This window comes from Telopea speciosissima, chromosome 4 (assembly GCF_018873765.1).
Source record: "Telopea speciosissima isolate NSW1024214 ecotype Mountain lineage chromosome 4, Tspe_v1, whole genome shotgun sequence".
In the NCBI taxonomy this organism is placed as follows: Eukaryota; Viridiplantae; Streptophyta; class Magnoliopsida; order Proteales; family Proteaceae; genus Telopea; species Telopea speciosissima.
This window is the reverse complement of record NC_057919.1, coordinates 33,001,297-33,027,144: the sequence shown is the minus strand read 5'-3', so window position 1 is coordinate 33,027,144 and position 25,848 is coordinate 33,001,297. Positions and strand designations below refer to the sequence as shown.

General features: G+C 38.6%; 1 long non-coding RNA gene across 1 annotated transcript; it reads left to right on the top strand.

Annotated features, from left to right (window-relative positions):
• LOC122657654 lies at positions 1-25,075 on the top strand. Its single transcript, XR_006332333.1, has 3 exons — positions 1-164; positions 22,840-22,844; positions 25,061-25,075. It is a non-coding gene; the product is annotated as an uncharacterized LOC122657654 (long non-coding RNA).
• Positions 25,076-25,848: the final 773 nt, after the last annotated feature.

Sequence of the window (25,848 nt, the reverse complement as noted above, 5' to 3'; positions counted from 1 at the left end):
GTTGAAGCTCTTGGCTCCTTCCAGGGATTAGAAGGACTGTTTCATCTTCTAGTTGGAGGCTGTTTTATCTTGGGGTAGTGGTGCAGAACACTCCTTGGCAGTAGGAGGCATTAATTACCTTAAAGGTAGCACCACAAGTGTAACTCAACCTCAAGCTTGTTCAAGTTGTTACGGGTGTGGTTCTACATCAAATCCAAGCTTTGGTCTCCTCATTTCAGCCAAAGGTCAAGCCTAGTTTCTACTGCTTAATCTATTCAATTATTTGTAAGGAATTGTAATACAATTACCCAACAGATGTATCTCTGAAAGGCGACGACTCAGGATTAATCTTCTACTCAACCTCGAAACTCCTTTCTTTAGACTTCCCTTCATCTTGGTTGGTGCTACTCCTATCATTATATTCCTTTAGAATTTGGCCTTTTCATCAGTTAATTAGGGTTCAACCTGTGATTACTGAGCCTCCTTTTGAGTTTGGCTCTGCTCTCTTTCTTGTGCTTGATTTCCTCTTTAACGTTGAGCGGCAGCTTACTGTCTTTACCACCTTCTCTTTTGATTTTTCGTCATGGTAACTCCTCTGTCAAAAGGAAACTTGGGTGCCTCATAACATTCCAACGCCCCCCTCTGGACTCTTTAATTCTGGGTTGTATCATATGACGCCAGTTATACCAATCTTGTCTTTCAGGGCATTCTCTAATTGAACCCCTTTTAGTATAGTTATAACCAACTTTAAACGATCAGAAGACCTGGCCGATGGCCTTGCCATGAGATCCTTAACTGATGGTTGAATCGTCAGTTTATCCATACGTTCTCTTATCAGCAAATGAGAGGCTCTATTTTCTAATGGCCTCTGGTGCCGATACACTCGATCAAAGGACTCCAACTTCTTTAGAGACCATCTCTATGATTGTCTTCTTTGTTGATCACGAGGCCAAACAGGTGACCTTTGATCCGATCGCTCTCTATGTTAGGCCTAACTTGGATCAAAAGTCATGTTATCCTGCACCTTGGTCTTGTACTCTTTTTGGCCCTTGGTTGGATCATGGATCATGAACCATATTCTCCCACGACTTCTGATCTTTATAAAGTCATTTGCAATGGTTGCAAATGACCCATTGGAAAATTTTCTCTTGATTCAATTTTGGTCTTGCTGACTGTTATCTTTCCTTCTACATACTGTTGAAGGTGCTTCAAGGTAACAACTGGATTACCAATCTTTAACTGTTGCAACTCTGATAAGTCGGCATCGACCATGTTGACCGATGGGAAAGAGTCCTTGTCAACAGTCATAATCCATTTATCCTTGTTAGGGAACTTCAATCGTTCATCATTTATTGCTTTCTAATTGACTGGATTTGCCTGACCAGAAGCTGGGTTTCTTTCACACATTGGTCTGATCTACTGGAGGAGGGTTCTAGCCCAAGTAAGGCCATTCTTGTTCAGGTAGATTTGGTCACGGAACATTTGGTCTTTGATAAAAACTGTTATTCCTTCGTCCATCGACGTTTCAACTTGAATTTGGGTATCCTCCAACTAAGACCATGTTTGACCCTGAGGGAGTAGGGTTAATGGTTTGGGAAACAAATTGCCCTTTCGTACCATGAGCACTTGTTGTTAGTGACACTGGCGCAACGTATGGATCTTGGTGCGTCGTGCCCCAGGTTAATCAATTACTTCCATTTGGCTGGCTGGATATGCCAATATGGTCTGCCTGATTACTAGGTGGACCACTACTCTCCTCTACAATGCTGGAAGTTTGGACAACAAGAACCTGACTTATGTGAAGCTGGCTCCAATATTGCAGTTGAATTTGAGCCGCAAACAAAGGTATTACTGTTCAAATGGGCTTGTTTTCCATTGTAAGATTGTGTTACTACGGCAACTAATTTTCGTATGTCATCTGTCATGGGACAAAGACATCCTTGCAATGCTGTAACAAACTAGTGCGTGACGCCATTTGCTAATCCACTACTAGGCGACGTTGCCCCTTGTTGGTCGTCATCTTCATCTTCTGAATCAAAAACTTCAAGTCCATCAACATTATGTACAATTTTCCTTATGTTCACCACCATTTACACTTACTTGGAGTGTTCCACCGGGCATACCAAAAAAGTGTTTGCCACTTTCTCGGTCTCAAGACCATTGTTGATGCGCAAGTGTACCAAAGTCTTTATGACTCAGAGATATGCCTTGATCGAGGACTCTGTTTCAACTTTTCTTAGGAGTTAATGCATTGCACTCCTAGCTCGGTTGCTCCTAGGACTTTTCAATGTTTAGAGAACAGGTAGAAATGAAAGAATGCATAGCAATGATTGGAGACGACTAAAATTGTAACTAATAGTCCTGTCGAACAATAGAAAATACATAACAAGATCCCTTAAAGGGGAAGTTTACACTGAATGGACTAATCTAGTCTAAATTACTCCTACTCATAAGAAAGATAAGAATGCAGGTTTGTTTGATTTGATGAAAGGTCTTTCTCTTCCTTCTGTTCATTTATTTTAATTGGAGCAGTTTCTCTTTTGATCGGTTTCAAATTTGGTTATAACCAATTGTCTGATCATAACTACCTACTTTGGATATGATTGTCATAATGTAGAAATAAACAATAACCGCCTAGCCACGTATGAGACAAACCAAGCAATTTTATTCCCCTCTTTAGGCTGCACCATATTTGGCCCAATTTTATAGATGGAGGAAAACTAGGGTGTAAATAGGTACAAATTCTCATGTGTTACTGTCTGTCGTATTAAGGAGAGATATTTACCTGTCACTAGTTGACCCTTTGACATGAAAGATCCTTATTGTTACGGTGTTACGTTCCGAGTTTTGGTACACCAATTGTTGATGCCATGTGAGCTATATATCAGTGTATTGGATTCGTAATTACGCATCGTGAATGAAAGAGTTGCTCAACATGAAATCCACTACCCTTGATTGAAAAATATCAAGTAGAGAAAAAGTCTATGATCAATCGGATTGGAATCTAGATCTAGTGGTGTTTTTGTAACTTGTTTACAAAAGTTATTTTTATATTAGAAAATATATTATTATATTATTTCAATGATGTTTGATCATGTTTTTGTGCATCCGATTATGATAGCAAAATCTCTAATTAAGGACATGTACAATGGATTGGAGTTTGGCAGTATTTAATTACATGTCGTATTGTCCATCATGAGATATTGTTTAGTGGAGGGTCCTATACAAAAATTAAAGAGTTTAACAATACATGACATTTAATTGGGAAATTAAAATAGGTTGATGATATTTTAAGTATAGTATATTCTTTGATAAAATTATCAACTATAGTTATAGAGATCACAAAATCCATTTTAGATTCTACCTCTTCCCTCCTTAGAAGCAAGATGGATTGCAAATCAAGTTATTTCACCAACAAGTCTCCCAATCACTTTAGGAAAGTGGGAATTGGAATCCACCTCAACCCTAATGGATTGAAGATTATAAATACACACCAGAAGGGACGAGGGGCAGCTTTTCTAGCTCAAATTGCACCCTTCCTTACCCGAACTCTCTCTTTCTCTCTCTTTGAGATTTGTGGCGTGAGGTTTGGGTTTGTGAAACCCTAATTCATTGCTAAATAGCTTGTGTTTATTTTGCATTGGATTGAAGCATCAAGAGTTGGTGATCACCAATCCCCTTCGTTACTTAAGTGTGGAAGAATTATTATCTAGAGGAGGAACTACACTTGTAGTTTGAAGGTAACCTATGTTTCCCATTTATTTGTTGTTGTTATAAGAAGAGATCTCAAACTTGGATGCAAAGGTTTATACCTGATCCGATTCCGTTGTGCATGTGGGTAACCCGATTGTTTATTTCCAACATTCTTACCTATCAATAACACTAGAGAAACATGTGCTTGTTGAATAAAAGTATTTAGAATGACAGAGAAGGGATTCTAGTCTTATGGTGACGATAAGGATCCTCAAACTTCTACGTGCAGAAATCTATTTATGAAAGATGATTCTAATGTTAGCAGTGTGAAATGGATTCTTGATTGGAAGTTAGCTTTGTAGGATCTTCGTCAATTGAGTTCTGAACTTAACAGATGCTTTAGCGCTTTCATGGCTCGATTAAAGGAAGAAAGGGAATTGCATGTCTCCAAAGATCTTTCTCTCCCTCTTCCTGGTTATAATATTGGTAAAAAGGCTAAGTAGTCTGATGCTCAAGAGACAATGGTGCAACATATGGTCACTAGGTCCGTGGGACCCATTTTCCCCATTACTTTATAGTTTTGATGATTGTTCTTTTTTGGAACATTCGTGAATTGGGAAATAAGCCATCTATTAGGCATTTGAAATCAATTATTAAAACCTCTCAGGTGGATATGGTGGTTGTAGACGTTGGATTTTGCCACCCCCCAGCGATGACGACAACTAGACGCGAAAGACTGGCAATGCCCTTTAAATCCTTTCCTTCAGGGTGACTCGAACACCCCCTGTTCCATCTTGTTTCCACCCATGGTCCCCCGCATCCCCGGAATGACCCCCCACGATGCCCTCGCTTGAAGCCCTGACTCAGTGGCATCGCGCTCAGCACTACCCACTAGCACCGCGCCCGGCTACGGCACCGTGGAGCCTGATAGCGACACCACCCGGCAGCACCGCGCTCGACCGCGGCACCGACGCAGCCAAGAAATTTTCCCCCTCAGCGGCACCGCCGGGTACCCCAAGTGTAATTTTTTTTATCCAGCGGAGCCGCCAGATGGATTTTTACCTATAAATAGCCCCCCACCTCTCATTTCAATAAGTCTCAAGTTGAGGAGAGGGGGGACCCCAAAGGTCCAGTTTTTTAGTTTTTTCATTTTTTCCTAGTTTCAAGGTCTTGCCCCTGTCCGATTTCGAGCCTTCGAGCCTAGTCCCTCTGTCTGGAGTCCGAGTCCTCTGGACCCGCCTTTCTTAACCCGGTTCTGTCCAAAACCCTGAAGCCTCCCATGGCCTAGTCACCTTGCTCAATGTCCTAATCCCTAGTTTCTAAAGCGTTTTTCAATGCCGTTATTCTATCCGAGGTCCTAGTATCTGACACCCGTGCGTCGTTACTCTGCCCGATATTTGAAGAAGCCTAGTTTTCGAAGCTCTCAGACGCCATTGTTCGGTTGGAGGTCTCAGCACCCGACACCCGTACGCTGTTACGCTGCCCGACATCCGGGTAAGTACTCCCCAAATATTTTTTCGATGCCGTTATTTTGCCTGATATCTAGGTAATTACTTTCCAATGCCGTTACTCTGTCTGATGAAGGAAAAAACCAGTCTTTTGCCTCCACCTGAGCTAGGGGACGCTATTCGTCCCATATAACTGCATTAGTTTAAATGTATACATGTATTTAATTCTTTCATCGCACTTTAATTTTGTAGCAATGTAGACTTTTAAATTATGACCGTATAGTGTACAGTAGTTAATTTAATTAAGCAGTTTGCACATCATTTTAGCTGTACATGTGGAAATAGGACATTATGAAGGAACAATATTCAAAAACCAACATCTAGTAGAAAGACCGGTTTTACTGGGCGAAGTGGATACCTAACACCTTCCCACTCTCGTAACCTGACCACTTATCCCGAATCTCTGACCAGACCAAACGAAGTCCCATAACCATTCACAAGGCTACACCAATGGGTCCTAGCCCTAATCCTAGGTGGCAATTCCATTTCATTTAATTGTATGACCCCCATCCCTTGATAAATCATAACCATTTGAGAAGACACATTTCTTCTCTCTCTCCAACCAAGGAGCATAACCCCAAACCCATCGAGCCAAGTGCAGGGGAAAGCCAAAACCCCCTCACTGCGCGGTTCCTAGAACGGATCCTCACAGTAGTATTAACAGAACCTAAAATCCAATTTGTGAATGCGTTACGCATTTTGAGGAAAATTGGGATGGATGTTGTTTGTTCTAATGGAGTGAATAATGGAGAGAGGATTTGGGTTTTCTGGAAAAGCAAGATCCAAGTTACAGTGGTCAAAGAGCACATGCAGTTTATCTCTTTGGAATGCCTCACTCATTCTTCAACCAAAATTATTATTACCTTTGTTCATGCTTTATATTCGAACGGTGAGCGTAGGGATCTTTAGGCAAAGCTGCGGGAAGAAGCCATCTCAACCTTGCTACCTTGGTCTACTGGGGGAGATTTTAATGCCATTTTGAATCTAGACGAGAAGGCTGGAGGAAGGCCAGCTTATTCCACTTCTTTGGAGGATTTTGGTAAGTTTGTGAATGATGTTGCTTTGATTGATGGAGGTTTTGAAGGAAATTCTTTTACTTGGTCTAACAACAAAGAGGGAGGTGGGAAAATTTAGCTCATTTGCATCAGTTCTTGTTTAATGGGCTTTGGGCAAACACCTTTGCTTTGAATAGGTGTTGCACCTAAATAGAATTTGTTCTGATCATGCTCCCATTCAGCTAGAGTGCATGTTACACGCTGCTTCAAAATTTTTTTCGTTCAAATTTCAACAAATGTGGACATCCTGGTTTTATGGATTGTATTAGGTAGTGTTGGTCTACGCCTGTGCTTGGATCGCCACTTTATACTGTTTCATTGAAGTTGAAGTTGCTTCGAACTCACCTTCAATCATGGAATAAATCAGTCTTTGGTAATGTTCAACAAAATTCCAGGAATGCAGAAGATAGGGTGAGTAGTGCAAAGATTGAGTTTGATCAAAACCCCTGTGATGTGATTCGTGATGCGCTAGCGGAGGCGAGAAAAGGTCTTCACGATATTCTTCTGCAAGAAGAAATTTTTTGGAAGCAAAAATCTAGAGTCCGGTGGCTCAAAGAGGAGGAAAGAAACACTAAATTTTTCCATGCTATGATTGATGTTCGAAGAAGAAAAAAAGGCCCGGAAAAAATAAAAGATAGCAATGGTGATTAGATTTCGGGTGAAGCAAGGGTGTCGGTAGAGACAAATAGATATTTCTCTGATATGTTCTCTTCTCAAAGCATTCAAAGAGACAATGATTTGTTACAAATGATACCTTGTTTGATTACAGAAGAAGCTAATACTTTTCTTGACTTCACCGTCATTAGAGGAGGTCAAGAAAGCGGTTTTTGAGTTATCCATGGATAGTGCTCCTAATCCTGATGGCTTCTCATGCTATTTCTTCATGGCATGCTGGGAGATTGTTGGCAATGATGTACGAGAGGTGGTCAAGGATTTTTTTTGCAAGTAGTTTCATGCCAAGGAGTTACACGTCAGCTCACCTGGTGCTAATACCCAAAAAAGAAAGCACTGAGGTAATGTCTCGCCCTATTAGCTTGTATAATTTTTCTTATAAATTATTGCAAAATTTATATAATCTAAACTGGCTTCAATTCTTCCATCCATTATATTGGAGGAGATGGGTAGTTTTGTTCAAGGTCGTTGAATTCATTATAACATCGCCTTAGTTCAAAATAGGAAATCTCGTGATGATAATGTGGTCCTAAAGTTGGACATGGCTACAATATATGATTGTCTAGAATGGGAAATTTTGTATCAAGTTTTGGCCAGATTTGTTTTGCTGAGGGGTGGATTAATTTGATCAAAAAAATGGTGGAAAATTGTTGGTTCTCGATTGTGTAGAACGGGGCTCCTACTGGTTTCTTCAAGTCATCAAGGGGAGTGAACCAGGGAGATCCCCTCTCATCTTCTCTCTTTATTATAGCGGAAGAAGTCCTTAGTAGAGGATTAAGAACTCTTTTTGTGGAAGGGTGGAATATTATCAGCTGTCGTGGGGTTGTCTAGGAATATCCCATAGCCTCTTTGCGGATGACACAATAATTTTTTCAAAGTGCCTAAAATATTCCCTTAAACAAATTATTGGGCTTATTAATAGGTATGAAGGCTTCTCAGGGAAGCTAGTAAACAAGCAAAAAAGATGCTTTGTTTTGGGGAATAAAGCTGATGACAAAAAACGTCATATGGTTGAGATTGTTATAGGTTTTACCAGGAAAAATCTGCCGATTACATATCTTGGTGCTCATCTTTATGCAGGGCACCTCCGAATCAGCTTCTTTGATGAGTTTTTGGCTAAAATGCAAAAGAAAGTGGCTCTATGGAAAGGAAAATTATTATCTACAGGCAGAAGAGTCATTCTCCCAAGTACATCCTTGCATATATGTCAATCCATATTAAAAACGAGCACATCACTTTGGCTGATTTGAGGGTTGTAGGCTTGATTTCATGGAGAAGATTTTTAATACCTAGAGATGTACTACTTTCAAGATCAAGTAGTTGGATCGAGGGAGGTCAATTTTTGGCTTGATAATTGGTCGGGTTGGGGTCCTCTTATGGATCATGTTGATGGAGAACTCTGTCTTGATCTAAGATTGCATTAACGAAGTGTTCTTAATGTAGAAGGGATTCAGAACCAGGACTTTCTTATGCAAATTGACTCTCGGGAAGTGCACGACAGCATCCTTGGTATCAATTATTGTTTAACCAATAAAGAAGATAGATTAATTTGGACGCCTGCGAATGATGGGAAACTCTCTACCAAATCTCTCTGGAATGAAATCAGATTTGCAAAGGAGAAAAAACTTTTTCAAAATGGTTTTGGGACCGGACGATTCCTTCAAAAATTGGCTTCTTCTCATGGCAAGTAATGTGTGGAGACATTCCCACCGACGATGCCTTGAAGGATTTGGGTGTGCCTCTTGCATCCAAATGCTACTGTTGTGCTGACCCTAGAGGTGAGTCGGCATCCCATTGTTTGGTGGAGGGTAGTACAACTTCAAAGGTGTGGGGCTTCTTTTCTAGACTTTTTGAGATGGAAGTGGTTCCTTCACAAGGTGTCAAAAACAGAATTTTGTTCTGGAAAATTCACGCTAATGGAAGGAACCTATGTGGGCTGATTACAGGGTTTATTCCTTTGCTTATCATATGGGAGCTTCATAGGGAGAGAAACAATAGGAGACATGATGAGAGGGCCCGTTCAGCTAGTTTCATTGTAGAGGCTATTAAAAATTGGGTTAAGGAGCTCCCCTACTTTACCTCTTTCTCAAAACCCTCATCGTTGAAGGAGGCTCTTATCCTTCAAGTTCTTAACCTTTCTCATCCACCAATTATTCACAAGCTGCCTATTCTACTGTATTGGTGCCCTCCCTTTAATGCGGTTAAGCTCAATGTGGATGGGGCGTGGAAGGGGAATCCTGGAATGGGAGGAGGAGGGGGCATTATAACAGATAAGGATGGGCAAGTCTTGGCTGCATTTGCCAACTTCTATGGGGAGTGTACTAACTCTATAGTGGAGTTTAGAGCGATGAGGGATGGTCTCAAACTTTGTGCGGAGATGGGATTCTCAGTTTTTCATATGAATTCAGACTCTTCCATGGTTGTTCATTGTATTCCCAAGAAATGGTGCAATATTTGGAAAGTTTGGTATTGGTTCCACGAAAATTTTGGTCTTGATTGATGCACTTCGTCTGACAATTTCTTTTTCTTTTAGACAAGGCAGCAGGGCGGCGGACTAGTTGGCAAATTATGCATGTGATTCGGCAGCTAACACTTTATTTTGTTCTGATTTAAATATTCTTTTGGATCTCGGGTGGATAATGTGTAAGGATGTGGCTGGTATTCCAATTTTGAGAAAGCAGTAGGTGCCTTTTAGGGATTTGTATGGGAGAGAGGTCCTTATTCAAGTGTGTGATTGTGATTGTTTCCCTATTCGGATTGGGGTAAGGCCGGAATGTCCTCCCCCCCCCCCCCCTGTTGTATTTGTTCTTTTTGATTGATTATGTTTTTGATAAATTCCTAAGTGCCAATCCAGGTCCTAGAGAATATTCGGGTTAAAAAAAAGTGTATATTCCCATTATAGACCTACATTTGGCTAAGTTCAACTATGGGATTCACCATTTCATTAGGCCTCCGATTGAAGAAATCCAGCCGTAGGATCCCCTCTCAATAAATTTTCAATGGAGCAATCCATTCGTAGAATCCTTTCATTAGACCTTCGATTGAAGACATCTAACTGTAGGATTCAATCCTCTTTTGTAGACCTACGTTTGGTAAAATCGAACTGTAGGATTCATTCTTCTTTTATAGACCTACTTTTGGTAGAACACAATTGTGGGATCAATTCCTCTTTTGCAGACCTACATTTACTAAAATCCAACTGTAGGATCATTCTTTTCCTATATAGATGTACGTTTGGTAAAATTTAACTGTAGGATCATTTCCTTTAAATCCATCCAGTTGGGAAAAATCAAGTGTAGGATTCCTCCTTTACAGACCTACATTTGGTAAAATCCAACTGAGGATCCTTTCCTTTGTATCATTCCAGTTGGGAAAAGCCAACTGTAGGATTTCTCCTCCTTTCTAGACCTACATTTGATAAAATTCAGCTGTAGGATTCCGTTGAAAAACTTCCCCATCTCGGCGGCACCGCCAAGGGGTTGGGCGGTGCTACCGAGTAGATGGGTAGCGATACCAAGCATTTGGTGGTGCCACTGACCCCCCGTGGCTCCGTTTGGCAAAACTAGTATTTTTTTCTCATTTTTGGGTGTATTTTATGGGTTTATGGTAACTCGAGAGAGATGCCATTTGTCCGTTTCATGTTGTCATTATTATTGGGGGTTGAAAAAATTTATAATCGGTCGTTCCCGGTGTGGGGTCCTAGCTCATTGGGCGCCCAATCAGACTAACTGACTCCAGGCCTGACCTAGCCCGCCCAGTTATAAACCGACCTAGTCTGACCCTTTAATATTGTGGGGCCTACCCATGTTTAAGGTAATTGCTTTAGTAAGGGTACAAATGGAAATACACTAATGTTGGGACCACTACTTTCACACCCAAAATCAGCAACACTTGAAAAAAATCGATAAAGAAGTGTATAATGCATAAAAAATAAAAAATCGGTAAAGTAGTGAAATAGGTGGTGTTGAGGAAAGGACCTCACGCACTCCTTTGTGGTTTTGATGATAACAAATAAAACCTTGTGTACTAACTCTTGCTCTAGATGCTTAATAAGTCTAGATGATTAAGAAGTCCTCTACAAGAGCATGACAACAAGCGAGGGGGAGAGACTAAGCTCGAGAGTACGTACTTATAAGCAACACAAGCACTTCAATTCATGCTTGGAAGGAATTCAAACTAAGATATGACATATTCAAGAGATGAAGCACTCAAGACTTTAAGACTTGAAGAAGTGTTGAAATTGTATTCATATTGTAAAAAGATGTATTAAGGTTTAAATCAATGAATCGAACACACACACACACATGCATGTATGAAGAAGGACCTTAGGAGGTGAAAAATAACCCAATCCTATGTGCCCATGCCAATTGGACATCACCCCATATTAGTCCTTTAAAGGACTTGCATAAATCACACAAATCTGCTGATTTAGTATACCGAATCTGAATCGGGCATACCGGATCATATTAACTTTCAGATGTAAGGTCACAGAGAGCAAACGGCATGCTCTGGATTGAATCTAGCATACTGAATCATGATCCGGCATACCGAATCATGATCCAGCATACCGAATCCAATTATGACCATTGAGGCAAAGTCTTTAATTAGGTAATTTGGTAATCCGGCATACCGGATTAGCTCTATCTTCTGAAATCCGATCTTAAAATAGATTCCTAATTAGATTAAGCCACCTAGCCTATAAATAGACTATTGTTTAAGGCTCTAATCACTATTACTAATCACAATTAAGAGCCTTCAATACAAGATCATTGCAATAGCTTCAAGTGAGAATTCAAGCATTCATTCAAAGCACAATCTCGCACAAGCTCCTTCATTACACTTAGCATTAAGCTTCAAAGTTGAAAGGTAGCAAACACTACTAAAGTTGAGGTAACTCTAATCTTTAGTACTCTTTATTTTATATGGTAGTTTGAGTCCTCTTACTCAGAATCAAGAGTAGTTTGAGTCCTCTTGCTCAAAAATCAAGATTAGCTGGTTGGTTGAGTCCTCTTGCTCTTAACCAAGATTTGTACGAGTTCTCTTACTCATACTTAAGATTCATTTTAGTGGAATTCTCTCTAAGATGAGAGGAGTGGACGTAGGCAAGTTTTGGTCGAACCACTATAAATTTTGTGTATTACCTTTATCATTTGCTTGTCTCTCATTGATAATTTTTTAATTTCGCATTTTTTGTTATATTCCACTACATTCACCTATTCACCCCCCCCTCTAGGTGAATTCACATTTGGTATCAGAGCGGGAGCTTAAGACCTTGATTGTTTTCAATCTAATTAACAATTAAAGACCATGGGATCCTCTGCCAATCGTATGATTGAAGGATACAACATTACTCGACCACCCTTCTTTGAAGGTGAAGGATTTTTCTATTGTAAAAATCGCTTCAAGAACTTTGTTTGTGCAAATAACATTGATCCGTGGGAAGTTATTGAAAATGGACCAAACACAATAGATAAACCCAAAGAAGAATGGACTCCAGCTGATAAAGCAAAAGTCCAACTCTATTATGTAGTAATAAATTACATTCAATGTGCCTTGGGAGAAAAGGAGTACAATACAACTTATATGTGTGACTCCATTAAGGAGATGTTTGATAAACTTGTTGTAACTTATGAAGGTACTTTGGAGATCAAACAATCTAAGATAGACATGCTTGTTAATGAATATGAATTATTTAAGATGAAAAATGATGAGGATATATATTCTATGTTTACACGTTTCACTAACATTGTAAACAAGTTGAAAGGCTTAGGTAAGATATATTCGAACGGAGAAAATATTCGAAAGATCTTGAGATCACTTTCAAAAGAATTGAGACCCAAAACTATAGCAATCAAAGAATCCAAAGATATTGACAAGTTAAGCCTAGATGAGCTGTTGGGATCACTCCAAACCCACGAGATAGAACTCAAACTGGACATCAAGGAAGATGAATCAAAAGAACCTAAGAAGAAGGTCGTAGCGTTCAAATCATATGAAATCAGTGATGATGAAGAAGAACTTTCTGATGACGAGATCGCTTATCTCTCCAAGAAGTTTTCAAAATTCTTGAAAAACAAAGGCAAAACCTTATTCAACAAGAAGAGATTTTCAAGAGACCAAAAATGTAAGAATGCTCTTAAAGAAAATAATGACTCTTCTTCAAAAGACATTGTGTGCTATGAGTACAGGAAACCAGGACACTACAGGTGAGACTGTCCGAAGATAAAGAAATACAAAAAGGCATACAAAGTCAAACACTCTTTTGACTCAAGTGATGAAGAAGAGGAAGACGAAGAATCTCAAGAAGAAGAGCAAACTAACCTCGCACTTATGGCTCTTGGAGATGAAGAAAGTCAAAATGAGGTAACCCCCACATCTCCATCTCATAAGGATAAGGATTTTCTAGAAATAGAAGAAGCCTTTGAAGACCTTTATCAAAGTAACATGGAATTAGCTACTACCAAAAAAGAATCTCTTAAAGGAGATAAATACCCTCAAAGACCAAAACATGACTTTAACTTCTCAAGTTAATAACTTGGAAGAAGAAAAAGAGAAGTTGTATAAAGCTTTAGAATCTTTTACTAATGGTAAAAAAAACTCTTGACATTTTACTTGGAACTGCATCCAAAGCACCTTTCAACAAGGAAGGAGTAGGCTATGATGTGAACAAAAGTTTAAATCAAACCAAAGAGCCAAGTACAAGTAAAATGACAAGTAATAAAGTAAAGAAGAACAAGTACTGTAACTAATGTAGAAAGAAAGGACATTCTATTGAGGAATGCTATTCCAAGAAGAAAAGTTCTCAAGTTCATAAACCCAATTCCAAAGGGAAGATTCCTTATGCCCCTCAAATTGTTGTATGCAATAATTGCAATAAAAAGGGACATACAATTTAAGAATGTTATCACATGAACCTATCTTTCCATCATCTTAGAAGACCTTACAATGGTCAAAATAGGAGGAGTCATCCAAAGATGCAAAGACCAACTAGAACTCCACCTAAGGTGCAAAGACCACCAAAAAACCAAGGATCATATAGAGTATCCCAAAACCAAAGACCTTGGAAGCCCCAATCATACCCAAATTGGTATGAAAATCAAAAGACAAATGGTAACCAAATGGTTTGGAGACCAAAAGAAAGGTATGATACTAACAATGACGGACCCAACATACAATGGGGACCAAAATTTTATTAAGTATCTTTGTTTTGTAGGTGCACATGAGCAACATGGAATGGTTCATCGATAGTGGCTGCTCAAAGCACATGACATCCAATCCAAAGTTGTTTTCAGAACTCAAGAAGCAAAAAGGAGGATGGGTATCCTTTGGAGACAACAGCAAAGGAAGAATCATTGAAAACGGATCTATAAAATTTAGAGGTACAGTAATTTTCAACATTAGCCTAGTTGATAACCTTAAGTATAATCTACTTAGCGTAAGTCAATTATGCAATAATGGATACTTTGTTTACTTCAATGCCTCGAAGTGTGTAATTAAAGATTCTAATGATAATATGATTCTTGAAAGATGTAGAAGAAATAATGTTTATACTCATATTTAGTGTAAACTCATATGATGCATGCCTTATTTTAAAATTTGATGATGCTATCTTGTGGCATAGAAAATTGGGACATATTAATTCTAAAACAATTAGATCTCTATCCTCAAAGAATTTGGTGAGAAATCTACCTAAGTTGAAATTTGATAAGCAACACACTTGTGGAGCATGTCAAAGAAGCAAACTTACTAAGGCTTCTCACAAGGCCATTAATTCTGTTGCTACTTCTAGACCCTTGTAACTACTCCATCTTGACTTGTTTGGACTTATCCAAACCACAAGCCTAGGAGGAAAGAAGTATACCTTCATGACTACTCCCGATTCACTTGGACTCTCTTTCTCAAGCATAAAAATGATGCATCTGAGGAATTTGTGACTTTTTGTAAGAGAATACAAAATCAAAAGAGTTACTTGATCACTTCTATCAAAAGTGACAATGGTGGTGAATTTGATAAAATAGAAGAATTTGAAGATCTTTGTAAAAAATAAGGTATTACCCATAACTTTTCGGTTCCTAGAACACCACAATCAAATGGTGTGGTTGAAAGGAAAAATAGAACCATCCAATAAACTGTAAGGACAATGCTCAATGAGTATTCTTTGTCAAAGTACTTTTGAGTCGAAGCTGTTCATACGACATGTTATGTGTTAAACCGAGTTTTGATAAAACCTATACTTTTGAAAACTCCTTGTGAATTCTTTCATAATAAGCTTCCTAAAGTTGATTATTTTAAAGTTTTTGATTGTGCATGCTTTATTCTTAATACTAAGGACAACCTAGGAAAGTTTGAAGAAAAGGTCGATGATGGTATATTTTTAGGCTACTCTACAAATAGTAGAACTTATAGAGTATTCAATAAAAGAACTCCAGTTGTGGAAGAGTCTATGAACGTTAAGTTTGATGAATCTATGGCCAATGATAAGTACAAAGACTTAGAAGAAGATGATGAAGATGAAGTACTTGAGATTAGGAAAAGAGTTGAAAATGTTTCTTTAGAAGAACCTAATGATCAAGTACATCAACTTCCAAAAGAGATAAGGATGGTTAAAGATCACCCTCTTGACCTTGTCATTGGTAACATAGAGAAAGGCATATAAACTAGAACTAAAGTTCAAAATGTTTGTTCTAATATAGCCTTCATCTCTACAATTGAACCCAAGAACATAAAGGAAGCCCTTTTAGATAGTAATTGGATAATTGTTATGCAAGAAGAGCTTAATCAGTTTGAAAGAAACCAAATTTGGGACTTAGTGCCAAAACCCTCGAACATCAAAATTATTGGGATTAGATGGGTATTTAGGAATAAACTTGATGAAGATGGTAACATAACTAGCAACAAGGCTAGATTGGTTGCTCAAGGCTACAACCAACAGGAAGGCATAGACTTTGATGAATCATATGCACCTGTAGCTAGACTTGAATCTATTAGAATGTTGCTTGTTTTTGCTTGTCATAAGAATTTCAGGCTATATCAAATGGACTTGAAAAATGCATTCTTAAATGGTTTCATCAATGAAGAAGTGTATGTCATTCAACCCCCTGGATTTAAAGACTCAAAGTACCCTAACCATGTCTACAAGCTGAAGAAGGCCCTATATGGCTTGAAACAAGCCCCAAGAGCTTGGTACGACAGGTTAAGTAAGTTTCTTGTTGATAATGGCTTGTCAATGGGTAAGATACTACTTTGTCTGTTAAGCATAAGAAAAATGATTTAATTATAGTTCAAATTTATGTTGATGATATAATTTTTTGTTCTACCAATGAATCTTTTTGTCATGATTTTAGTAAATCCAGGAGTAATGAATTTGAAATGAGTCTAATGGGAGAATTAAATTTCTTTCTAAGACTTCAAATAAAATAGACCCCTAATGGGATTTTCATCAGTTAAACTAAGTACCTTAAGGAACTTTTAAAGAAGTTTGACATCAATGGACAAAAATCTTCTAGTACTCTAATGAGTACATCAGTAACCTTGTCCAAAGATGAAGATGGAACTCCTGTTGATCCTACCAAATATAGAGGCATGATAGATAGTTTACTTTACCTAACAACTAGTAGACCTGACATAATGTTTAGTGTCTGTGCTTGTGCTAGGTTTCAAACCTAACCTATGCAATCCCATTTGAGTACTCTAAAGAGAATCTTTAAGTACTTAAAAGGAACTCCAAGCATTGGCCTCTGGTACCCTATAGACAATGACTTTGACCTTATTAGCTTCTCCGATGCCGACTATGCCGGGTGTCATGTTGATCGAAAGAGTACAAGTGGAACTTGTCACTTCCTAGGATCATATTTGGTTTCATGGTTTAGTAAAAAGTAAAACCCAATTGCTTTGTCTACCACCGAGGCCGAATATATTGCAACTGGACGGTGTTGTGCACAAGTATTATAGATGAGGCAAACTCTCCAAGATTACGAAGTTACGTTTGACACTTCCTCAATCCAGTGTGATAATACCAGTGCAATTAACTTAAGTAAAAACCCGATTTTACATTCAAGAGCAACACATATTGATATTCGCCACCACTTTTTGCGCGATACTGCTCAAAGAGGTGACATCAGACTTGACTTTATTGAGACCGAGAAGCAACTCGCAGATATTTTTACAAAACCCCTAAGTGAGGAGAGATTTTGTATGCTAAGAAGAGAACTAGGGCTTTGTAATCCCTTTAACTAATAGTTTTCTTTTGTTAACACTTTTGATAATGTCAAAAGGGGGAGAAAAAGTGGAAAATAATTGTAGTAATGTAAATGTAATCTTGAAAGTTTTTACTATCTATGCAATCATCTCTTATTTATGAATTTCAATCAAGATATGCATTTTGGATTTAAAATTGTGATTGTGTGCAGGATTATTTTATATTTTCCTTACTTTGATATGGTATTTGTCATCATCAAAAAGGGGGAGATTGTTGAGGAAAGGACCTCACACACTCCTTTGTGGTTTTGATGATAACAAATAAAACCTTATGTACTAACTCTTGCTTTAGATGCTTAATAAGTCTAGATGATTAAGAAGCCCTCTACATGAGCATGGCAACAAGTGAGGGGGAGAGACTAAGCTCGAGAGTACGTACTTACAAGCAACACAAGCACTTCAATTCATGCTTGGAAGGAATTCAAACTAAGATATGACATATTCAAGACATGAAGCACTCAAGACTTTAAGACTTGAAGAAGTGTTGAAATTGTATTCATATTGTAAAAAGATGTATTAAGGTTTAAATCAATGAATCGCACGCACACGCACACATGCATGCATGAAGAAGGACCTTAGGAGGTGAAAAATAATCCAATCCTATGTGCCCATGCCAATTGGACATCATCCCATATTAATTCTTTAAAGGACCTACAGAAATCACACAAATCTGCTGATTCGATATACCGAATCCGAATCCGGCATACCGGATCATATTAACTTTCAGATGTAAGGTCACAGAGAGCAAACGACATGCTCCAGATTGAATCCAGCATACCGAATCCAATTATAACCATTTGTTTTGACCGTTGAGGCAAAGGCTTTAATTAGGTAATTTGGTAATCTGGCATACCGGATTGGGATCCATCATATCGGATTAGCTCTATCTTCTGAAATCCGATCTTAAAATAGATTCCTAATTAGATTAAGCCACCTAGCCTATAAATAGACTATTGTTTAAGGCTCTAATCACCATTACTAATCACAATTAAAAGCCTTCAATACAAGATCATTGCAATAGCTTCAAGTGAGAATTCAAGCATTTATTCAAAGCACAATCTCACTCAAGCTCCTTCATTACACTTAGCATTAAGCTTCAAAGTTGAAAGATAGCAAATACTACTAAAGTTAAGGCAACTCTAATCTTTAGTACTCTTTATTCTATATGGTTGTTTGAGTCCTCCTGCTCGAAATCAAGAGTAGTTTGAGTCCTCTTGCTCAAAAATCAAGATTAGCTGGTTAGTTGAGTTCTCTTGCTCTTAATCAAGATTTGTACGAGTTCTCTTACCCATACTCAAGATTCGTTTTAGTATAATTCTCTCTAAGATGAGAGGAGTGGACGTAGGCAAGTTTTGGCAGAACCACTATAAATTTTGTGTGCTATCTTTATCATTTGCTTGTCTCTCATTGATAACTTTTTAATTTCGCATTTTTTGTTATATTCCACTACATTTACCTATTCACCCCCTAGGTGAATTCACAGGTGGAACCCACTCATGGAATCCATTGTCTTTTCTGTCACACCCCAAACCACCCCCTGGGAGGATTAGGTAGGTGATCCGAATTGCATGCCAGCAATCCGCCAAATCCCACAGATTTAGAAGCAGTTAATCCATTCACAAACACACATCCACCGTAATACAACATGTAAAACTCAAAGTGCTGCAGAAATCTATATTTACATTAAAATATAAAAGAAGCGTAGTAGTACAGGAAATGGTAATACATATACATTAATGTGTCTGATCATTCCCTCGCTCCCTGCCACAGAAAGAATAGTAGAAACTACCATATACAACTTCTAAAATAAAAGAAAATATATATACAGGGCAAGATAACTTGAGCCCCAAAAAGAAGAAAAGAAAACTAAAAGCAGAAACGGGGATAAACTCCTGTCAAAAACAAAAAGGAGTCCCCAAGATAAAAAGCATCAATAGCAACACCCTTCACGGGTCATCATCAGTAGTCACGGAGAACACTCGTATCATCGGTACGACCTCCGTTGGGGTCCACACCAATATGGTCATAACCACCATGGCTCTCCTCCGTGTAATAAGCCTCCCCGCCACAGTGACATCTACCTGCAGAATCATTTAACAGAAAACATGTATAATAGAGTGTGAGCTCCACCGAGCCCGTGAATGAAACATATCATCATGCATGCATATGCAATCACAACTATATGGATCCTACATTAAGTGCAGTCTAATTATTTATTAGCCACCAAACATCACAACTAAGGCAGGTTAGTGCTACTACAATCCCCAATACATGTATCCCTGGTACGGGCTTTAACCTCTTCCAGCGATACACCCATTGAGTTGTCAGAGAGGACAAGTAAATTCTGCATTTGGTCACCAAGGTCAGCCCGACCAACCCTCTGTGATTAACCTGTGAGGCATCCATCCCTTTTTCTTTTCTTTTCTTTTATTTTCTGGCTTATAGCCTGGCATATAGCCCATATTCACCTTTCCGGTGCAATCATATTTCTTTTCGTTTATTTTCTTTTCTCATATATATGGTCACTCCCACAGGCATCTAACACCTTAACCCGTGCTGGCAAGGGCGCGTAGCACGGGTGATGAAACTCTAACCCCATGTCTATATGGCATCATATGAGTCGGGCAGTGTCAACCATATCCCATTCTACAGGCTACCACAGGCCTCATTTCCAAGCCGACGATGGCATCTAATCTAGCGTTCACATTCAGCATACAGTGTTCAACCATAATTTCTAGCAGTCAACACAATGTTGTTTTGAGTTTTCAAGATTCATGAATTAAATATGTAACACAGTATAATTAAGATAATATTCAATTCAGCATATTAATTATGTTACATCTACACACACGATGACATTCCACTCACCTTGGTCTTGTCCTATAGGTTCTGTTGCTGGTTCAGTTCCGATCGGAGCCTGGCAGTGCACCTCGAGCGCGGGATCAAACCCTAAAGTAATAAATCAGAAACGTATTATTTAACTAATCAAACTGTTTTGGAGGTCCTAGTACTGATCTAGGCTCACTGGTCTGACTCGGTGCTTAGCCTAGTATCACTTAGAATTCTCCGGGTCTTACACTAGGCCTTTGGGTCCCATGTCCCAGTGCATCATCTGAAGATGTGGATCAGGGTCAAGTCTGGTATTTTACCAGTGTAATAAATTATACATGGTCCCGATAGTCTCACAAATCAGTCCTCAGGTCAGCAGCGTAGCTGGACCATTACTGGTAGGGTTGCCCGGCTCTGTGGGGCCTACTTGGGTACCCAAGGTATAAATATTAATGGACAGATGTGAGGAGGGGTATTTTGGTCATTTACCACCTCCTTACACTGTTCATGGCCCACTAATGAAGGCCCACAGAGTCAGGACACCAAATCAGCCCATTTCCATTCCCTGGGCAATTCTCTGGGCGATAGGGCCATCGCCCAGAGCCTGTTTGAAGCGTGAACAGGCTCCAAAACTGGGATTTTTCTGCATGGGCAGTGCCTAGGTCGATCCACAATACATGTAGGGTTGTTGTGGACCCCATGAGGAGTGGATTTCAGTGGTCCACATGGATCATGGCCTGGGCCCACCATTTAGCACCTAGGAGTTGTCCAGCCAGCTCAGAGAACAGCAGCCCAGCTGTGTTCCAGCTTAAGGCCACGGTTTGGGCTATATGCAAGGATGATTCCACATGAAATATGGTGGTGGGAAGCTATTACAACACAGGGCTAGGCAAGAGCAGCATGTGTGCACAGATCCAAGCCCAGACTACCTGTTCTGTGTGCAATAAGGCAATGCAGTCTGGCACAGAGACTGATCTCAGTCTCAGGTATGAAACAGCATATTAAATACATGAAAAATACTTAGATCTTCCATGCAATAGGTTTGCATGTTAGATCTGAGGCACTGCAAGGCAGCCCCCAGGTGTTCTGGGCTATCCTTGACCAGTTTCATTCCAAAAGGCAGAGATCCATAGGAGAGAACAGAGAACAGTAGTAGCAGCATATACGGGCATGGATTTATACCTGAGATGGTCTAGGTATGCTGGATGCAAGGCTGCCTAGCTGATCCTCCTTCCTTTCTCTTCTTCTCCCTTCCTTCTCCTTCCTTTCTCTCTCCTTTCCTTCTCTTTTCTCTCTTTTCTCCCCCTCCATAGTTTAAACAGTGTAAGGATCTTATGTTGGGCTGGGTTTGCCTATTTATAAACTAGCCCAACTTAGGGCCTATTTGGCAGCCAACCCCCCCCCCCTCAGAGTGCATTCTCAAATCAGATTCTGGCCACTCAGGTGGGGTCCACAGGGGTCTAAGGGTAGGTAATGGTTCCCAAGACTCCCATGTACCCCTAGAGGATGTCCATGGTCTGTATGGGTGGTCCCCACTTATCTGGAGTTTAAAATAATCAATTTAACCACTCTGCGCGATTCACTAGGTGATAGGTGGATCGCCCAGTGCATCACCCAGAGAATACAACAAGGTTGTAATCTCACTGTGCTTGCACAAGGGCTTAGCCCAGGGCTTAGGCTTTGCACCTATATCTCATCCAGGGTCCAATACACATCTTTCCAGGTGTGGGCCCCACATTTATGGAGAGGAGAGAGAATATTTGGGATCCAAGCTGTACATTATGCAGTGTGCAGTACAGCAGCATGGAGCTGCAATCCACCTTCTGGCAGGTATGTAGGAGGTCATCCTCAATGGTTTAGCTACTGGGGTGATGCTCCACAGGGTGTTTGGATGATTGACCAGAGGTCCCTGTCCTTCATTCAAAATTCCCAGCCAGTTAGGGACAGGTTTGACATTTTCTACCGTGATTTCTTCCTCTTTAATCTTCATATAGTAGGGCCCACTACCTTTCAAGTTTCAAAACAACAAAACGTTATTCCTCTTTTAAACTTCTCTTCCCCCTTCCCTTCCCTCTCTCTTGTGTGGCTATGTCAATTTTTCTGGGGCTAGCCCAACCCCATAAAGTTGTTTTTTTTTTTTTTTTTTGTTTGAGAAATGGATTAATGGATAGAAAGAAAGGAAAAAATTATGGAAGAATGAACTTATCTTCTTTTTTTTTTCCTAATTTTCCAATAATTTTTTTTCTGGGGCTAGCCCAAGACTTCAAGGCTTCACTGTTTAGAGCTTGTTTAAAGACCTTTTAGAGTTAAATAGCACCCAATTATAGTTCAAGACCGACTGAGCCCAACTGAACCCGTCTAAGCCCGAGCCAATTAGCTAAACGAGTGGTCACGGTGCAAGGCTTGAACTTGGTTAAGCCCGGTTAGGCCCGATCAAGTCCAATCAAGCCTGATCGGTTGACACTCCTAATTGCTAGAAAAGTTCAAGAATTCTCCAGAAATCACCTAGTAAGCCCATTTTGGGCCAATAATGTATTTTCTCTCCTTCATTTTTACATGCATTTACTCATTTTTTGTTTAGATCAAGGATATGTAATCATTTGTGTCTAATTGCATACCCGGGTTAGGGTTTTTTGTTTTTTACCCTAACCAATGCTTTTTCTTGCATGATGTAATATGGTTGGAAGATTCTATTCATATATTATGTGTTTTGGTTATGAAAACCATTGTGTGAGTTATATTTAGGTGTACTAACATGTGTACTGATGTGATTAAGTATTTGATGTTACCCAAGCTGCTAAAGAGGTATAGTTGAAGGAAGAACACGACATGTTGATTGAATGAAGAACTTGTTAAGACGGTCTTTGATGTACAGGGAACGATGTTTTGTGATTTGAAAGATCAATGAGATGAAAGTTACATCAAGTTGAAAGCATCTTTCAAAGAACAAGATTAGGATTAGATTATTATTATCATATCTTTATAATCCTAATGTAAATGATCAACAAGATGTAAAAAGCCCATAGAGTTATATAAAAAAAGACGTAAATGGGAAAAACAAAGAAATTAGGTAGTTTGATTTAGAAAGATGTCTAAGTCTACTATCCACGGTCTTCCGTGAACAAGGACGGACAACCAAGCTTAATTGACAGACCAAAAATATTCTAAGTCTAATACTAGAATACATGATTGTGTTCAACTCCTCAAGTATTCCGTCATCAAACATGGTACTCATGGTCATACTATCAAGATAAATATTTAACTTACATTGATTCTTTAAGAGTGCAAATAGTTTTAAACAAATCATTCAAAGTATGCATTTGAATCATATTCTTAAATGCACATTCTTAAAGATTTTATATAAAAAAATTTGTTAAACATATATAACTCATTATATGACAAACTATCATTATCATCTAATAATCTATTTATCTCATAATCACAATCATGACAACATTCATCATTCAAACCAGATGCAGTATGTGATTTAACACAACAATCATTATAATAAGCATTACTTAAATCTAAATAGAAATACAAATTTAAACATTTTATCTACTTCAATAGCAACATTAACACCAAACACAGAGAGACTTTCATTTTCTAAGTCTTCATGAATTAAATCAACATCATTATTTAAAACATCAGAGGGAATGTCATCATTTGCAAAATCAAACAAGGATTCATCTAAAATAGGCATTGATGTATTGTTTACTAAAAAATCAACAACATGTATCATTTCATTACAAATTGGTCTATTATCCAACAGATGGTTGCAATCTACTCTTTCGAGTTGTTAAATACTTTATGAAAAAACGTTACTTTGATACCACTTGCAGGATCAAATGCAATCCAAGAGGGGGTGAATTGGGTTGTAATCAAATTAAACAAAATATAACAAATAAAACTTAAACTCAAAACTAATCCTATCAACATCACAAAATAACAAATCATAGAAAACAAATAAGAAACAAACAAGGAAAGTGCCATGAAAGATATTATCAGTAGCTGGATGTAGACTAAGTGCAAGAGGGAGACTAATAGAGAATGAAACAACAATGCACACAAGGATTTAGAGTGGTTTGGACCCAATTGTCCTACGTCCACTAACTTGATCACTGATTGAGGATTTTTACACTATCTGATTCTTTTTCCAGGCAATAATCAAACCCTTACACCAGCTCAATCATTATTTCAAATTGAGCACCCGGACTACCTTAGTAAAGGATTTCCACCTAGGCCACCTAAGCCAAGGATTTTCTTTTCAAAGCTACACATTCTTACTTTAACAGTAAAGATGGCTTCTTTTTCAAGCCTGATATTGTAACACTTTTAAGCACATTTTTTTATCAGCACAATATGATTTTCGTATTTTACATTTTGCATGTTCAAGCATTTGTTCTTCAGCCCTTCTCACGATGATATAACACTTGGGAACAGTCACAAGAACTACTTTCTGAAGAACATATACACGATAAAGCACAATAGCACTTTCTCAAAATGATTCTCGAATGAAGTTTTGCACATGCTATTTTTTATTAATTTTTTTATTGATTCATGACATCAAGTAACTGCACCTTTTTATAGGTAAAATGAACTAGCCATTAGAACCAAGCTCTTCTCCTTTGAACATTTGAATCCCACTTTCATTCCAAAGGAAACTACACGTAGAAGAACTACTTAAACTTCAAAATAGTTGAAACCATTAAATCATTTAGTTTCCAATATTGAGCTTATAATTTTCAAGAAAAATTAGTTGTTGGTGCTCCTCAACATCAGTGAAAATATTTAAGAGTTCCACTAAGTTGTTAGAGTCCAAATGGTTTTTAATAATCAGTCAAAGACTTTTTAACTTCTTAACCACGCAACACTAAACACTATCGCACGGAAGACTATATGACAATCATAGAAGACTGTGGCTGTAGGGACTCGAGATAGTCACTGTCGAACATGTACGAAAGATCGTGGCATCATTTGTTTGAGAAGACTTAATCTCATAACTCTCGGACATTCACGAAAAATCGCATGGAAGATTGCAATGGTCATCTGCGGACATTAACCTTTAAGCTTCAGTTGTCTATGAGTTCAAATATAGAATATTTTTGGTGTGCCAATTAAGGTTGATTGTCCGTCTTTGCTCACAGAAGACTATGGATAACAAAATTAGACATCTTTCTAAGTCAAACCACCTAATTTTTTGGCTTTTTCATTTAGGTTCGTTTTAATGCTATTCATTGGGCTTTTTACATCTTGTTGATCAATTACATTAGGATTACAAAGATATTCCAACTATAATCCAATCCTAATAATGTCCCTTAATAGAATCCTATAACTTGATGTAGCTTTCAACTCCTTGATTTTTCAAGACACGAAAGACCATCCCTTGTATGTAGAAGATTGTCTTCAACAGTTCTTCATTCACTCAACATGCCTTCTTCTTTCATCAATGGTATCTTTTCATCAGCTTGGGTTACATCAAATATTTATCACATTGACACACACACAAGTACATGCAACACACATCACACAAGGATTTTATATCCAAAACTCATAACATATAAATGCAACCTTTTAGGTCCAATAATTATTAGAGTATTCTGGAACCATGGTTTGAGGTATCAGATCAGATCGGCTGATATTGGCCGGATTGGATCGGTATCGATCAAGGCCGATCCCGAGATTTGACCGATACAATAAGGTTTGACTGTGTTAGTTTATTGGATCGCCCAACTTGGTTGGATTGGCTGTGTTAAACTTGTGCCCAAAAATACGGGCTAATTTGAATTTTTGTTGAAAGTCTGGAACCCGAGGTCAAAGCTACCAGTACACTGTGGTGTATTGAACCCGTGGTTGAA